A 7,311-nucleotide genomic window follows, 5' to 3' on the forward strand; every position below is an offset into this window, starting at 1 on the left:
TCCCTGAGGGTATTAGGGAATATGGTAAACATTTCGGCAAATTTAATTTTTGGGCGAAAAAAATCAAAAAATTAAAAATTTTAGACTAATATCCACACTTTTTGAGAAATTTTGCAGGTTTTGGGGTCCGATGTAGAAAATTATTAATATTTTAGGGGATACATCTCGGGGTCATATAATGCTGCTTGGAACCATATATGAGCATTACATATTGTCATAAATGTTCGTAGTAGCCTTGAGTTAATGAAATCTGTGCAAGTTGTAAACCGGTAATTAAATTAGTCGTTTAAAGGCAAATTGGATGGTTGCAGCAACCCAATTGGACCGCCGGAGGGTATTAGAGACCCTGGTAAACATTTCCGCAATTTTTATTTCCGGGCGAAAAAAAAGTCATAAAATTCCAAAATTGAAGACTAATATCCATGCTTTTTGAGAAATTTTGGAGGTTTCGGTGTCTGGTGTCGAAAAGTTTTGAAATTTTAGGGGATACATTTCGGGGTCATATAATGTTGTTCGGAACCATGTATAATCATTATATGTTGTCTAAAATGTCCGTGGTAGGCTTGAGTTAATGAAATCGGTGCAAGTTGTAAATCGGAAAAGTCACCATTTAAAGGCAAAATGGATGGTTCCACCAATCTAATTGGACACCTGGAGGGTATTAAGGACCATGGTAAACATTTTGTTAATTTTTATTTTCAGGCGAAAAAAAGGTCAAAAAATTACAAAATTTAAGGCTAATATCCACGCTTTTTGAGAAATTTTGGAGGTTTCGAGGCCCGCTGTCAAAAATCCTTGAGATTTTAGGGAATACAACTCGGGTCATATAATTTCGTTTGAAAACATATATGATAATTAAATGTATTTATAAATGTTCGTGGTAGGCTTGAGTGAATGAAATCGGTGCAAATTGTAAACCGGTAAATTAGTCATTTAAAGGGAAATTTGGATGGTTCCACCCATCCAATTGGACTTTCGGAGGGTATTAGGGACCATGGTAAACCACTAGAAGAAAATACATAATGGCAAGCGGTTCAAACCCCCTAATGACAAGCGGTTCTGAACCGCATGCCTTTAGGGGGCTTGCCAATTGGCCTTTAAAATGGAAAGCGGTTCAGAACCGCTTGCCAATCGTAAAGAAAGGGCAGCAGTTTTGGCGCCAAACTGCTGCCCATTAGGGGTATTAAAAATAAAAAAAAATAAAAAAAAATTTTTGGGTTTTTTTCAATTAAATTGATACATAATCAATCCAAATGTAAAAACATTAATATTTTTATTAATTAATTGTTATAATATCATTTAATTTACACCACCAGCCACCACCCACAACAACAGCCACCAAACACCACCAGCCACCAACCACCACCCCACACCACCAACAACAAAAAAAAAATACGACCAGCCACCAAACACCACCAGCCACCACCCACAACAACAGCCACCACAACACTAGTAGAAAAGAAGACCCCCACCCACGACCAGACCCCCACCCAAACCCAATCCCAAACCACAACCCCTACCCACCACGACCCTAACCCAAACCACAACCCCCACCCACCACGACCCTAACCCAAACCACAACCCCCACCCACCACGACCCTAACCCAAACCACCACCCAACCCACCCCCCCCGCCCACCACGACCCTAACCCAAACCACAACAGCCACCACGACCCTAACCCAAACCACAACCCCCGCCCACCACGACCACACCCCCACCCAAACAACGACTAGAAAACGCCGATTTGGACAAAAAAAAATCGACCCACCTTAAAAAACATACCATCTAACCACAACGACCAACAAAAAACCGATTTGGGCTTGAAATTATGGTTTTAAAGGTCAAATTCGACCATAAAAACTCTAGATCTAGGGTTTTCATGGTCGAATTTGACCTAAAAAACTTGAACACCCCAACACATGCACAAATTTGCTCGATCTTGTTCGAAATTTGCTCGATCTTGTTCGAAATTTGCTCGATTTTACTTGGGGTTTTGTTCGATTTTGCTCGAATTTACTTGTTTGGCTCGAATTTAAGGAGATGAGAAAGAACAAAGAGAAAGTGAAAGAGAAGAAAGGGGCGAATTAGGGAAGAGAAGAGGAGAGAGAGGAAAAACGGGAGTAAAAATGAAGGAGGAGAGAGATGAACTCGGCGGAAATGAAAGAAAGAGGAGAGATAGAGGTAATGTGATGCGCGTTTAGGAGAGAGAGAGCTGAGTAAAGAAAGAGGAGAGAGAGAGGGAAGGTGATGCGCGTTTAGGAGAGAGAGAGCTGAGTAAAGAAAGGGAAGGTGATGCGCGTTTAGGTTTTTTTTTTTTAAATGGCAAGCGGTTTGGGGTTGAACCGCTTGCCAATATATCTAATGGCAAGCGGTTCAACCCCAAACCACTTGTCATTATATATATTGGCAAGCGGTTCGCGCCAAAATCGCTTGCCATTTAAAATTACAGGATTTTTTTTTAAAAAAAAAGGTGAATGGCAAGCGGATTTTAAAAACTGCTTGCCATTTGGGGCTTCCCATCACTTATTTTCTACTAGTGAACATTTCGGCAATTTTTCTTTCTGGGTGATAAAAAGTCAAAAAATTCCAAAATTGAACACGCTTTTTGAGAAATTTTGAAGGTTTCGGGACCCAGTGTCAAACAGATGAAATTTTATGGGATACATATCGAGGTCATATAATGTCGTTTGGAACCATAAATGATCATTATTTGTTGTCCTAAATGTTCGCGGTAGGCTTGAATTAATGAAATCGGTCCAAGTTGTAAACCGATAAATTGGTCGTTTTAAAGGCTAATTGGATGGTTCCACCCACCCAATTGGACACCCGGAGAGTATTAGGGACCATGGCAAGCATTTCGGCAATTTTTATTTTCGGGCGAAAAAAAAAATCAAAAAATTTAAAAATTGAAGACTAATATCCATACTTTTTGAGAAATTTTGCAGGTTTCGAGACCCGGTGTAGAAAAGTATTAATATTTTAGGGGATACGTATTGGGGTCATATAATGCCGTTTGGAACCATATATGAGCATTATATGTTGTTATAAATGTTTGTATTAGGCGAGAGTTAATAAAATCCGTGCAAGTTGTAAACCGGTAATTAAATTGATAGTTTAAAGGAAAATTGGATGGTTCCACCAACCCAATTGGACCCCCGAAGGGTATTTGGGACCATGGTAAAAATTTCAGCAATTTTTATTTCAAGGCGAAAAAAAGTCAAAAAATTCCAAAATTGAAGACTAATATCCACGCTTTTTGAAAAATTTTGGAGGTTTAGGGACCCGGTGTCGAAAAGTCTTGAAATTTAAGGGATGCATCTCGGGGTCATATAATGTTGTTTGGAACCACATATGATCGTTATTTGTTGTCATAGATGTTCGTAGTAGACTTGAGTTGATGAAATCGGTGCAAGTTGTAAACAGGTAAATTGGTCGTTTAAAGGCAAATTGGATGGTTCCACCCACCTAATGGGAATTCCAAAAGATATTAGATACCATGGTAAATATTTTGCAAAATTTTTATTTCCGGGCGGAAAAAAAAATCAAAAATTTCAAAATTAAAGGCTAATATCCACGCTTTCTGAGAAATTTTGGAGGATTTGGGGTCCGGTGTCGAAAAGTCTTGAAATTCTAGGGGATACATCTTGGGGTCATTTAATGTCGTTTGGAACCATGTATGATCATTATATGTTGTCATAAATTTTCGTGGTAGGCTTGAGTTAATGAAATCGGTGCAAGTTATAAACCGGTAAATAAGCTGTTTAAAGGCAAATTGGATGGTTCCACCCACCCAATTGGACTCCCGAAGGATATTAGAGACCATGGTAAACATTTCGGCAATTATTATTTCCGGGCGAAAAAAAGTCTAAAAATTCCAAAATTAAAGGCTTATATCCACGCTTTTTGAGAAATTTTAGAGGTTTCGAGGCCCGGTATCAAAAAAGTTTTGAGATTCTAGGGAATAAACCTCGGGGTCATATAATGTCGTTTGTAACTTTATATGATTACTATAAGTTGTCATAATGTTCGTAGTAGGCTTGAGATAATGAAACCCGTGCAAAAATTTAAAGGCAAATTGGATGGTTCAACCAACCCTACTGAACATTTAGACATTTAGACAATTTTATTTATGGGCGAAAAAAAGTCAAAATTTTTCAAAATTGAAAACTAATGTCTACGTTTTTTGAAAAATTTTGGAGGTTTTTGGGGCCCAGTGTTGAAAAGTCTTGAAATTTTAGAGGATACATCTCGGGGTAATATAATGTCATTTGGAACCATATATGATCATTATATGTTGTCATAAATATTCGTGTAGGCTTGAGTTAATGAAATCGGTGCAAGTTGTAAACCGGTAAATTAGCCCTTTAAAGGAAAAATGGATGGTTTTACCCACTCATTTAGACTCCTGGAGGGTATTCAGGACCATGGTAAACATTTCGGCAATTTTTATTTTCGGAAAAAATATAGTCAAAAAATTCCAAAATTCTTGGTTAATATTCATGCTTTTTGAGAAATTTTTGAGGTCTCGTGGTCCAGTGTCGAAAAGTCTCGAAATTTTAGGGGATACATCTCGGGGGTCATATAATGCCGTTTGGAACCATTTATGATCATTATATGTTGTCATAATTGTTCGTGGTTTGCTTGATACAATGAAATCGATGCAAGTTGTAAGCCGGTATATTGGTTGCTTAAAGGAAAGGGATACACCCACCCAATTGGACTCCCGGAGGATATTAGGGACCATGGTAAAAATTTCGGCAATTTTTATTTTCGGGCGAAAAAAAGTTTAAAAATTCCAAAACTGAAAACTTAAGTCCACGCTTTTTGTGAAATTTTTGAGGTTGGGTACGATGTCGAAAAACCTTGAGATTTAGGGAATTAATCTCGGGGTCATATACTACCGTTTGGAACCATATATGATCATTACATGTTGTCATAAATGTTTGTGGTAAGCTTGAGTTAATGAAATCGGTGCAAGTTGTAAACCGGTAAATAGGCCGCTTAAAGGCAAATTGGATGGTTCAACCACTACAAAAAAATCTCTTTTCATAGCGATTATTTCATAGCGATTGTACATTGGCTACAATATGCAAGTATGTTTGTGAAATAATTAAGGATGTCGTATCATTTTTACAATCGCCATGGTTTTCCCATATAAAATCGATACGGAAAACATAATAATACATATCCACACTATTTTTACACATTTATATAATTTTAAGAAATCATATCATTTACAATCGCCATTAAATACTAAAAATCGATACGAAAAGCCTTTTCAACACTAGATATATAAATATGGTTTGACAAAGAATACATAAAAAATGTCATAGCTTATTGGTGAAACATTTAATATAAAAGTTTGAGGTTTCATGTTCGAATCTTATAAAGATCATACGCATGTTTTTTTTTTTTTTTGAGGAAAATGAGTTAAACATTTATAGCAATTGTAATCGCTACAATAATCACCACGATTGGATGTAGTTTTTTGTATCGATTATTGAGGCCAACCCCAACGATATTGAAAACCACTACTAAAGGCTAAGGCAACGGGGGATATTGTATCTAATGACCATTCGTTGGGAAAGCTTTTTGTTGCAATTACAATCGATATTAAATGTTAAAATAATCGCTACGAAAAGGTTATTTTCTAGTAGTGCACCCACCAAATTGGATCCCCGAAGCGTATTAGCGACCATGGTAAATATTATGTCAAAAAATTCCAAAATTAAAGTCTAATATCCACGCATTTTGCGAAATTTTTGAGGTTTCAGGGCCCGGTGTCGAAAATAGGGGTGAAAGTAATTCGGATAAAAACCGAACCGAACCGAAAACCAAACCGAATTAGTAATTCGGTTTGGATTTTTTTTAAATTCGGATTGGATCGGATTGGAAAAATTAAAAAATATGGATTACGGTTTGGATTCGGTTTGGGGTTTTAAAAAACCGAAAACCGAATTACAAACCGAATTTTAACCCAATACTTTAAGCCCATTTTCTTTTTCAAAGTATCCAACCACTTTCCCCTTTCATATATAAACTTAAAAATAAAGAACCTAATTCTCAGTTCTCCATTCTCGATATCTTACTCTCTCACAAGGAATGTAGTTAACAAGAAATGATTATAGGAATTTTCGGGTAAAATTTGAGTTTCAGATTTGAATGTTGCAAAAGAAGGGAACAAATTTCGGTTTGGATTGGATTCTAATTTGAAAAACCGAATTAATTCGGTTTGAATTGGATTGGATTGAATCTTAATTCGGTTTGGATTCGGATTGAGATTTCCGAAACCGAATTAATTCGGATTGGATTCGGTTTTGACTATAATGTCGTTTGGAACCATATATGATCGTTATATGTTGTCATAAATGTTCGTGGTGGACTTGAGTTAATGAAATCAGTGCAAGTTGTAAACCGGTAAATTGGTCGTTTAAAGGCAAATTGGATAGTTCCTCCCACCCAATTGGACGCTCTTAGGGTATTAGGACCATGGTAAACATTTCGGAATTTTTTTAATTTCCGGTCGAAATAAAATAAGTCCAAAATTGAAGGCTAATATCCACGCTTTTTGAGTAATTTTGGAGGTTTCTGGGTCCGATGTCGAAAATACTTAAGAATTAGTGGATATATCTTGGGGTCATATAATGCCGTTCGGAACCGTATATGATCATTATATGTTGTAATAAATGTTCGTAGTAGGCTTGAGTTAATGAAATTGATGCAAGTTGTAAACCGGTAAATTGGTCGTTTAAAGGCAAACTAGATGGTTCCACCCACCCAATTGGAATTCGGGGTGGTATTAGGGCTCATGGTAAATATTTCGGCAATTTTTATATCCGTGCAAAAAAGGTCAAAAAACTTAAAAATTAAAGGCTAATATCCATGCTTTTTTGGAAATTTCGAAAATTTCGGGGCCCGGCGTCGAAAAGAAATGAGATTTCAGGAGATACATATCGGGGTCATATTATGTCGTTTGGAACCATATATGATCATTATATGTTGTCATAAATGTTCGTAGTAGACTTGCATTAATTTAATCGGTACAAGTTGTAAACTTGTAAATTGGTCGTTTAAAAGCAAATTGAATGGTTTCACACACCAAATTGGACCCCCGGAGGATATTAGGGACCATGGAAAACATTTCGGCAATTTTTATTTCCAGGCGGAAAAAAGTCAAAAAAATCCAAAATTGAAGGCTAATTATCCACACTTTTTGAGAAATTTTGGAGGTTTCGGGTAACGGTGTCGAAAAGTTTTGAAATTCTATGAGATACATCTTGGGGTCATATAATGATGTTTGGAACCATATA

The sequence above is a fragment of the Chenopodium quinoa genome, unplaced genomic scaffold (genome assembly GCF_001683475.1).
Source record: "Chenopodium quinoa cultivar QQ74 unplaced genomic scaffold, ASM168347v1, whole genome shotgun sequence".
NCBI classification, from domain to species: domain Eukaryota; kingdom Viridiplantae; phylum Streptophyta; class Magnoliopsida; order Caryophyllales; family Amaranthaceae; genus Chenopodium; species Chenopodium quinoa.